Here is an 11,030-nt window from a genome sequence, read left to right as displayed (position 1 = left end):
TGAGCAAATTTGTTCTGCAAGTTAACACTGACCTCTGCTGGTTATTGAGATTGTGGTTGTAATTTTACTGCAAAGCCAAAGAATCTTCAAGTTTTCTTCAGTTGGGCTTCTGTAAATTGTCTAATTGAATGTTACGCATGATTATTGGGTTTGACTCAGTTTTTTTCCCCCAAACATGTATTTGAATGGCATTGCAGCCTGAATCGTTACATCTAATAACTGTAACGCACTCCAGTCTCCTTTCATGTTATTACAAATGCATCCAGCAGAGGGCACACGTTAGCAGTGTTTTGGGCCCTTCAAACGAATCCTGTGCCATTTTTATCATGTCCTTGAGCAAGATGCTTCATCCTTGCCAGATCCACTCATTTGGATTTGTACGAAGATGATTCACACACACCCGCTGACAAAAAGAGCAAGCGTCTTCTTTTTTAAGGACACGCTAATAATAAGCACAAAAGAAGCATAGTTGTTTTTTTCCCATTCGCTCACATAATTGGTGCGCTTTTTTTTTTACTTTAATTAAAAATGTGCAGAATTCTGCAAAAGAATGATGAAACCCATTCTGTGAATGGGCTGATCAATGTGGCGTTGTCTTGATTTCTGCATTCTCTGTCAGCAATCTTTTTAATTCTTCTAGTACATGTGATTTTTTTTGTGCCAGGCCAAATATCACAACCCTCATTAAATGCAATGACAAGAGGCCCCACTTCATATGCCCTTTACATCATCTTTGCTTTTTTTTCTCATGCAATAGCACTCCTTCTCCTCTTCTTCGTCTTCCCAATCCCCTCGTCTCTCCCTCTATCCCTCTTCCACTTAATTTTCTCCAATTTACTCCGCTTCCTTCCCCTCACTGCCCCCCCACATGGGCGTGTGTTGCAGTCACACAGTCAGGCATGTGAGGTGAATGAAAGACTTATGTAATCTGCTCTGCAGTCTCTTCATGTTGCCTTCTTTCTCATCTTTTCACTGGTGTTAATTTGACAATTAACTGGCAGGCCGCCACCACCGCCGCTGTACGATTTGCCGCTTATTTTTCCTACGGCGAGGATTAAGGGGGAGAATTTGTGTCAATTTGTCTTTTTTTGATACAGATTCACTGTCTCGGACAGGATCCTGCAAAAGTTTGTAGGGCTAGCCAGAGAACCATTTTTCAAGTCAAATGATGATGATTAGTTATGAAAATGGAGACAGGAAGGCATGCCGAAGGTCAATTGATGTCATGAATTGATGTTTTTAAAGACCTTTTGAGGGGAATTTATTTCTAAATACATTATACATTCTCTGTGTTAATCCAGGCAGCCTCTCTTAAAAATGTATGACAAATAGTAAACCAGGTTGTTCTTAAACTGAGTGTCTGCAGTTTGTGCGTGTGCATGCATGTGTGTGTGTGTGTGTGTGTGTGTGTGTGTGTGTGTGTGCGTGCGTGTGTGCGTGTGTGTGTGCGTGTGTATAGTAGGGTGGGTGCCTGGGTGGTGGATTGACTTGAACCCAAGGGCAGTCCGGGAATAGACAGAGGCACTCATCTGTTTCTAATGAAGAATAATGCACTGGACACAGACAAAAAGCACACAAATATATACACACACACTCACATGCTCACACATACATACACGCACCCACACACACACAGAGACACAATCATGAGAAAATCATACATGCATGCATAATATATGTACAATGCAGGGCATGCAGTCAACATATGGTGATGGTGGCGTACGCAACAAGACCCCGCTGGCACCATTAACACTTTAGGAGGTTTAATAGGTCGCTGATGCATACACACACGCACACACACACACGCTTGCAATTAAAAGCCTCATTGTTTTCCATTTTGAAGTGTTTGTATGCATAAAATATAAAAAGACAAAAACAAATCAAGAATTAATGGAAGGTCATTAGCGCTAGCTTTGCTTTATCAGCGGTAGATTAACTTCATCATTTTTATTGCTGCATTTGTGCATTGTAGGAATTATCAGCGCCGCAGGGGGAGATGCCACAACTCAAAACCAACACCGTAGCTGATCCGAAAATGTGGAACGAGCGAGAAATAAAAAAGACTCCTCTGTAAGAAACCAGACCGGAGGCACATGTAAGTTTGTTTTTTTTCCCCCCACCCATTTTTGAAAACGTGATATTGGACCACGAAAAATGTCACACAGTTGCCTGGAGACTGAGGTGAGTTTTCAGGTGTGTGTGTCAAAATTCACTGATGATAAGGTGCTGCTGTTATCACATGATAGTGAATAGCTGAAATGTCAAGGGAAACTGCACATGCAAATAAATGCTAGGATATTTGTTGAATGGTGAAGATGGACATGACACATGGCACACAACATATTCAGCAACAATATAATTTTAGTTAGTGAGGCGGCTTTGCAGGAAACAGTTGATAGGTTTTGCTGCATGCTTCAAATACGAAAAAGTAGCTCCATCTAGTGGACGAATATGGAAATAGTTTGCCTTTATTCTGTGTGTTCATTAGAGACAATCCCTCCTCCATTCACACTTAAAGAAAATTTAGGAATCTTGATATCTAAACAAAAGTATTGCATGAGAATATATAAACCGAAACTGATATTTTTAAAATTTATTTTAAATTTGACACTGCCCCCCCCTAAACTTTCCAACAACAACAAATGCAAATGCATGTAAATCAATATTGCTGCTAATCACTGCATAATAGTATTATTGTTATTGAGTAAATCCCCGTTGAAATATATTTTATGAAAATTGTTTTTCTCTTTGAAGGTGCTTCTTCTATGTTATACTGCAACGACAATGTCAGTTTTAATTGCGTACAGCAGTGAGACTAACAGTGGCAGGACTTAGTGCAATGTTTCATGTTTAATATTAACTATCTAGACAGGTGGAAAAAGCTTATAATGAAAGCTTGTTGGGTGACGCGATGCATGTTGACGTTTTGTGTTCTTATCCCAACACAGTTTCAGGTACAATTTGCCTATTTCATTTTTATCATTCTTTACCGCTGTACAAGCGCAACAAAATGGTTTGTAATAAAACAAAAATAAATTTGACAGTTCAGTAAAAAAAAGTGACATGAATTTATAAATAGCAAACTGCAAAGGGGCGTTGAAATAATTGCAAAGGCCACATTTACAGTGACATGACCACTGACATTTTGTCTCGTGACACATGGCATGCATGCACATTTTGCACCCCCCCCCCCCCACACACACACTGAAAATCAAAGTGTGTAATTGCATAGTTTCAAGATCCAATGACCTTCAGTGCATGTTTTTTCTGTCACACAAATTGAGCATCCTGAGGCTAAGAGACATTATCACACACACACGGGGAGTGAGAGAGAGAGCAAGAGAGAGAGAGAGAGTTGGCTTGGGGGGGTTTATATGGGGGCTGCGGCTGGGGGGTGTTATCTGTGCAATTCCAAGCCATGTCCATCATGTGGCAGTGTGCAGCTTCTTTGGAGCTGCTGTCACAATGGAGCACAGCCAGTCAAAGTCAGCCTAATCCCCCCCCCTCTCTCTCTCTCTCTCTCTCTCTCCACACACACACACACGCACACGCGCGCACACACACACACACACACACGATGTCTGCTCTTTATCTCTGCGTGCAGCTTGAAGCTTACCCCCCCACCACCAACCTTCCCGTAGCCCACTGTCCCCCCCCCACCCTCCCAGTCAGTCCCATACCCCCCCAAAAAAAACCTTCTTCCCCATGCATTCTATTCCTTTGAAGCTTCAGAGAAAACACGGGTGCCGCAAATGGAGACAAGAAGGAAAAAAAAGGCTTCGCACCACAACCGCTTTACTCGTCGTCGAGTCATTGAAGACACGTTGGGAAGAGGAAGGGGGAACAAATGACATTGGCAGGGCTCGCTCGGACAGATTGCGATGACATATTCCAAATATTCCAAATGACTGAAAAAAAAATCTAAATCGTGAAACTCAAATAAATATAAAAGATTCCTCGCTCAAACATGCGTCACTGTTGCGTCATATTGATCATCATATCGACTTAAATCGACTTTTCACGCACAAACTTCCATTCATCTACCAAAATGATGTGACAAATGACCTACGTCCATTTCCACACAAATGCACACACTACTATTCTTCTCTCTTACACTCATACACTCATAAACACACACACCCTTGCTGTTTTTAAAAGCCACTGATCCTTACCGTGCTACCAAATTTGTCTTTGTTCTCCAAACGTGACAGCATGATTTATGGCGTTTTTGTGGTGTTGAGCACGATTCCTGGTGCGTCTAAAAACGACAACAAGCAAACACGCTTCATATGAGATTTAAAATAAATAACAAGCCCTCCTTAAAAGGCCTTGTTTCCACTTTGACAATGCTGCGCTGTCACAGTGAAAATTCAGTCTGGAACAATCAGCACTTTTTTTTTTTTATATTGACTCTTTAGTCTCTTTGACTCTCCTCCTCCAATAACAATGAGGAGGAGAAGGATGGAGATTCTAATGTGCTTTTGACCTTGTGGCGATCTGGATATCAGCAGTGCACTGACATTAATGGGGTCAGGATTAAATAGCTAATAGACAATTCATTGTGCCATTTTCACACTATTTATGTAACGTGACAACATGTCAGTCCTTTGATTAGTTTGTTCCACACTCAAATGGCTGTCTATTCACGCCACACTATAATAACACCGCCACTGGTGACCTACTTTTATGATAGGCCGCCATTAATCATAGAGACTAGGAGAGGGTGTGTGGGGGGGCGGCTGCTGATATCCACAAGGAGCACCACTGAGTGGAGGCACCAGGGGAGAGCTGACCTCCCCACCCCTAAACACACGTTGCTAAACACTATGCCTTGCAGAAGCACCATCATTGTGCTTGTACAGTGATTTGTGTGTTTAGGGGTGCTCGTTCAAACACTGCTTTACACAAAGGACTTGTTTCTTAATGCTGGTGAAAGTGACAGATTAATTGCTGGTTTCTTTTCAACCCGCAATACACAGAGGTGTCTACTCCTAGGTCACAGTTTCAAATTTATCAAAACTTTCTCAGAGACGGGGGGCCCTATTTTTGTAGCCGGTGCAAGTATAATGCATATTTGCGTGCATGGATGGCGTTGTTTTGCAACGCAGTTAGAAAAGGGCATTTGCATCGTTGTGGGAGTGAACGCAGTCAACTTGTATAATAATCAAAACGATAAGAGAATTATAGATTCTGTGAAAAAGGTAGCTCAATAAATAAATAAGTAAATATATTTTACAAATGACTGAAATACCTAAAACCTATAATAAAATGTTGAGCATCAATTGAAAATATGTATTTAAATTGTTTTCTAGGAAAGGCAGGCCAGCAACAACTAAAAAAGAAAAGACATCAAAATAAAAATACTAAAATAAAATAGAATAATGACTTATTTGAATGGGAAAGGAAGTCTGCAAAAATATCACCCAAAAAAAAACTAAACTAACACGAATGCCATTGTTTATAATTTCAGAACTTCATAGTCACATGCAAAATTATGTGCGTACTCTTAATCGAAAATGAGCTGAATAACGCACACACAGAGCTTTTTCGTCATATTTTGTCCATAAAAAAAGGGAATCCAAATCTTTGAACTAGCTCTCAAAATGATGCGTGCAGCACTCCATGACTGCGACTACAATAATAAACATGTAAAAACATTTCCTCCCTTCAATCAATTGACAACGGAGCGCTTTGAAATGCCTCAGGGACTGAAAATGATCAAGTTCATGCAAAACTAACATGAAACCATTACCCCCGCCAAACGCTTCACAGCAGGGCAACCCTCTTTTCAATAAGCAATCTCGTCGCAGCAGATAAATGAACCTCGTGTTTCATTTCATTAAGCCCCATCCCCTGTAAATTAATATTCATCATTAACAGATAAACACGGGAACACTCAAGCCGTGTTGGCATGTTATATGACAACATTAACTCCCTTACAACTGTATTGTTAAGTTAATTAAGTCCAGGTAAGTCAATAAAAATGATCTGTATGCGCATATATAATGATCATTAAAGCCATTTACATTAGATGACATAGGTAAAATATTGCTAGTTTAGTATCTAGGATTTGTTTGCTTGACCACCGACTATTTTAAGGGTGTATCCCGTCTTTTGCCAAAAGTCAGCATAAAAAATGGACGTCCGGATGGAGACTGAGAAATAGTTCTATTAGGCAATATGAGATTTGCTCATCATGATGGCAAACGTGGTAACTGCTCCGCACATGTGCCCAATTCCAACACGCAAAACGGCCTCCCGCAAACAATCTATTAGAGCTTCCAGCTGAGGGCATCTGTGATGTTAATGTGTGTTAAACAGCCAGGTTGGAGTGTGCGCCAAGCCACACTGCACACTGCAGGTCGCGTTCCCCTGCTACGTTCTCGTTCACCATGACTCATGGCCAAAGTCAGGCTTATCCGGATATTTTGCTCTACTGGACATTTGTGTACCAGAAGACCTTTTTTTTTATTATTATTAAAATATAGAATGCGATTCACACATGGCAATTGAGTTAAAAATGCACTCTGCAATAGTACATATGTGTGATCGAATGAGTCAAAGGGTAGCGAGGGCAAGGGAGTATAAGAGTTGACCTTTTAGGAGGTGTAATAGACCCCATTGTGTCTTGAGGCAGGTCTACAGAGGATGGGAAGGAGTTTAGTTGACCACCCAAGTTGACATTTAAAGAAGAAGCATTTGGATCGTTTTGACACGGAGCGTTTGAGTGAAAGATCTGTGTCATTTAGTATTTAAAAACGTATTTTTATTTTTTGAACAGTTTATTAATTACTCATTAGCTGGCTAACCATTCCCAATTTTGAGTTTTCAAATAACCTAATACACATGGAATGTTGCAGCTGGTCCACTGAGGGAAGCGATGACAAGATTGATTCGGGGTATAAGACTTGATGAGGACCTCAAGCCACTGCAAACAGTCTCAAATCATATGGCTCATATTTATTTATTTATTTATTTATTTATTTATTTATTTATTTATTTATTTATTTATTTATTTATTTATTTCCTTCCTCCCCCCCCACCCTTTGGAAAGATTCCTGTGTATCAGAGCTGCAATCAGATTTAGCGGGACAGATCGAGAAAGAAGAAAAGAAAAAGCCTTCAGGATGCTGGCATTCAAATCTGCTGATTACATCATACACCTGAAGCTTCCCAGCGCCAAAACCTTTCAGGCGTGTGGTATATCTAAATAGCTTTAGCAGGTTAAGTTGTCCAGTCTATTCTGAAAAGTAACCATGCGATATGAGCTATCTTGAAATCTCACAATGGAAGCAATATGTGGGAAAAGGACTTTTTATTCTTATTATGAGTCGACCAAAAATATTTTTTAGAAAACCCTATTTTTGTATATAAGCACTAATTTCTTGCTGCTTGTTAACAAAGGTCCCGTGTGCCTGCGAGATACATCGGCATTAAAAAAAAAAAAAAAAAAGCATAATAATGAGTTAACTGCAGCATACTGTCATTCAAATGAGCAGTCACTGCGCCCCAGGCGTTGGGAGGTCACTTTTTACAATCATCACGATTGCGTTTATGTGTTGTGTAGCAACATTTCATCCAATCTAGTTGGGTAATGAAAAAGTAGAATAACTATCAATGTTTTTCCAACCTAAGGGCCAATGTGCTCAATTATTTTTTTCAGGTTTAGATGTACAAGTGTTTTCGCTCCATTGCGCTGTAATATGATAAAATATAAAAAAAAAAAATGTATTTATCTGGAAATCTCATCAAATGAGAATGCAGGGTGATTTTCAACCTTTGGTAACCTCACCCGATGTGGACTCAGTATCTTTCCTAACTACATTTCATTTGGGCTGCTTGGCTGCCCATATCTCCGCTCCAAGCGCCTCTTTGTCTTTTGTTCTTGGTCGCCGCTCCCTCGCTTGTGTTCAGCAGTGAATAACGCCACAGCCTATTTTTACATGCTTCACATCGCTGAAAGGATCCCAAACGCTTTCCAATCTCATGTGCATTTGCTACCCCCCCTCCAGAAATCCTCCCCAGCAAGCAGACATTTTTAGACCCACTGACCCATTGTTGCTGCATTCCTCCCAAGCTAAAAGGCTTTTACACTTGGAGATGAGATAAAAGTGTGGAAGCCACCATGGCAAAATATGGCTAATATACGCAGGCAACATGTACAAAATGTGTTGGCCGCTTTTACATTGCAATCAGTCTCATTTGTAAAATTGATCTTATCCTGCCAAATTCTTTCGTGCTGTTTCTTGTTGCTGCTAATGAGGCAAGATCAGTCGAGTATTAAGTTGGTTTAAAATAAATAAATACATAAATATATATGGTAAAGATCATATGAGAATGAAGTAACATTTTTCAAGGAATAAATGTATCATGATAATATATTTTTTAAGACCAAGGTAATAGAAATCGATTGGGGGAGAAATATTTTGTCATTTTGTAGAATAAAGTTGTATTTTAAGGAAATGTGATTTCCAGGAATCTTGGAATTTTGTTAAAGTGTAAATCTTTTGTATCAACTATACATATCCTTTTCCTTCCCCCTTGTTAAAAGGCCTTATTTACAGCGAACGGGATGAATGTCTTCCCAAACACTTGGAGCAGCGTGCACCCGTGATCTGCTGACATAAGCTGGACAAAACGACAAAGCTCTTGGACCTGTGCTGAGCGGATACGGTCATGATCATAGCTGACGTAGCCTCCTCGCATTCAAGAAAGCCCGTCCGATTTTGTTCCTCAACAGATACCGAGGAGGAAGGAGAAGGCTGCGGCATTATGAAGCAACCCGGCGCGGCATAAAGGCATCATGGATCATCAGTTTCCGACGCTGCCGGGCCTTGTGCTTTTCTCTTATCGCCACTCAGGGCATTCACTAACTTTACGAAAGGGGGCATGGATTCATTCCTCCGGCATCCTTCCCCCTGTGGTGCACGCTGCTCTATGAAATGCACTAAATGCTCAAGACTGAATAGAATCTGTGCTTTTCTTTTCAAATACTCGCCGCTGCCAGCTGTTTTTGCTTTATTATATGCTTCAGCTCACAGAGAGCCCCGAGAACCTCGAAAACTCTGACACAGTGACACAGAGACCGTCAGCATCACCTAAGATAAGCCACGCCCCAAAGATGCAGACCGGACAATCACTGTTTTGAAGAAAGAGTCTGCTTGGGGCACCTGCACGATGGGCAAGCCTTGTTTGGCGCCATTGAAGGCACCCAGCCATACGGACTTGACTTAAAACAGTTGAGTGAGATGTGATGCAGCCTGCTGAGTGGCCAAAAGAGATTTGTCACTTCTTGGGACTTTATGGCAAATCTTCATGCTATACTGATGGACACAGACTGCAGAATCTTGAGCAAATGGCTTGAAAATTATACGGAATGTCCCTCTAAGTTAGAATCTCATGATAGTAAAAATCTACTTTTGAGGATAAACTTTTACAAGGGTTTACTTTTTGCAGATTTGAAAAAAGTAATTGTATTATAAGGGAAAAATACATTTCGGGAATTTTTTTTAAGAATTAATCGTATTTTTGTTTTTATTTTTAATTATTTTACAGCACTATAATTTTATTTTGCAGATTTTTTGTATTTTGCAATTTTAGCCTTTAAATGATTATTTAAAAAAGTAACACATTTATTATCTGTGTTTTACTCTTAAAAGATTATATTAACTTTCTAATAAAAATGAACATGATATTTTTAATAAATATATTTATTTAAAAATACTTATCAAGATATAAGTGGACTTTCAGGATTTTTTTTCAAAAAAATATTGTCTGTTTTCAACAAAATATACAACTTTTTCCCCATGAAGAAAATGCTTTCCCAAGAAAAAAAATATCTTTTTTTCGGGAAATAAATTCATTTTCATAATGATGCTCCTTCATATGAAAGAAACTAGTGCAGCGACAGTATTGTTCATTCCCATCACCGATATGAAAATTATGCAAAATGAATGCAAATCTATGATAATCTCGGCATCCTCCATAAAGATGAATAGAAAAGTATTTTTCTTTTTTTTGAAACTGTACGCTGTCATTTGCATGCGTCTCGGGACCATGTGACCTATTCCGCGTGACGCATGAATGCGCGCTTACTTGAGGCGCGACTTCATACTGAAGTCCTGTTTATTCCTCCGTGAATTTGATTTGAAATGGCCGACACGGACTCTCCGGGCCGGGCCTCGACTCGGTGACATTGCGCATCTGGGAGGAATAAGCGTCGCGCGAAGTTATCGTTGTCTAATTGTTCTGCTAAATTAAAACCCCTGGCTTTATTTTGTCTTTTTATTATGTGCATAATTGGCTTGGAACATTTCTACATTGTGTTGGGCACAAACACGCCTGTAGGCTTGAGGCTGTCAAGGTTGATTTAAAGTTACACAGAGGAGGCTGCGTGTGTGCTGTATATTTTTCCCGGCGTTGCGTAATGTCAATGCGACTCTTTCTGTCTCTCGTACCGTTTGTCGAGCATGAGAACGAAGCCATAGGTCATTACGCAGCTGCACCTAGTCGCCACGATGTAGCACGTGACGTCCCTAATAAGGACACGGGGCGGACTGGATCCCCTTTTCTCGGTTGTCATGGAACGTCTTGCAATGTTTCTCTAGCCCACGGCTTACTTCCCCTTTTCTGTCCGTCTACATCACTCTGACTTCTTTTTTTTTTTTTTTCTTCTGCCTTCTCCGGACTTGGCCCGGATACAAAAGAGGGTGTTTAACACACAATGCTTCCCGCTTAGTAAAAACGACATTTGTCAGTGCCACATCACTGTTTGCTCTGGCTAATGTGCCATTGTCTCATCCTGGCTGTAGCAAGATGGGATTTTTTTTTTTTGGTAACATGCCGTGAGCAAATAAACGTACGTGTTGTCGAAAGGATTTGACAAACTTGTCGGCGACACTTGCAGATGCAGTGCTTCTAATGTTATTCAGATCAGGCTCTCCTTGCATCTTACAAAGCATCCCAAAAATATGTTCTCCAAATGTCATCAGCAATCAGGAAGTTATGGTAACGGACAAGTTAGCTCAATC

The 11,030-nt window shown here is 40.3% G+C and overlaps 1 long non-coding RNA gene across 1 annotated transcript in view; it reads left to right on the top strand.

Annotated features, from left to right (window-relative positions):
* LOC148390903 (uncharacterized) overlaps positions 1-11,030 on the top strand; it is a 38,378-nt gene that overhangs the window by 7,912 nt on the left and 19,436 nt on the right. The window contains exon 2 of the long non-coding RNA XR_015861229.1: positions 1,973-2,095. This is a non-coding gene — a long non-coding RNA (uncharacterized LOC148390903). The remainder of the gene's footprint in view (positions 1-1,972; positions 2,096-11,030) is intronic.

This window comes from Syngnathus floridae, chromosome 11, assembly GCF_059516105.1.
Source record: "Syngnathus floridae isolate MCC-2025c chromosome 11, RoL_Sflo_1.0, whole genome shotgun sequence".
NCBI lineage: Eukaryota > Metazoa > Chordata > Actinopteri > Syngnathiformes > Syngnathidae > Syngnathus > Syngnathus floridae.
The sequence above is the reverse complement of the archived record's forward strand: the minus strand, read 5'-3'. Positions and strand labels throughout refer to the sequence as shown.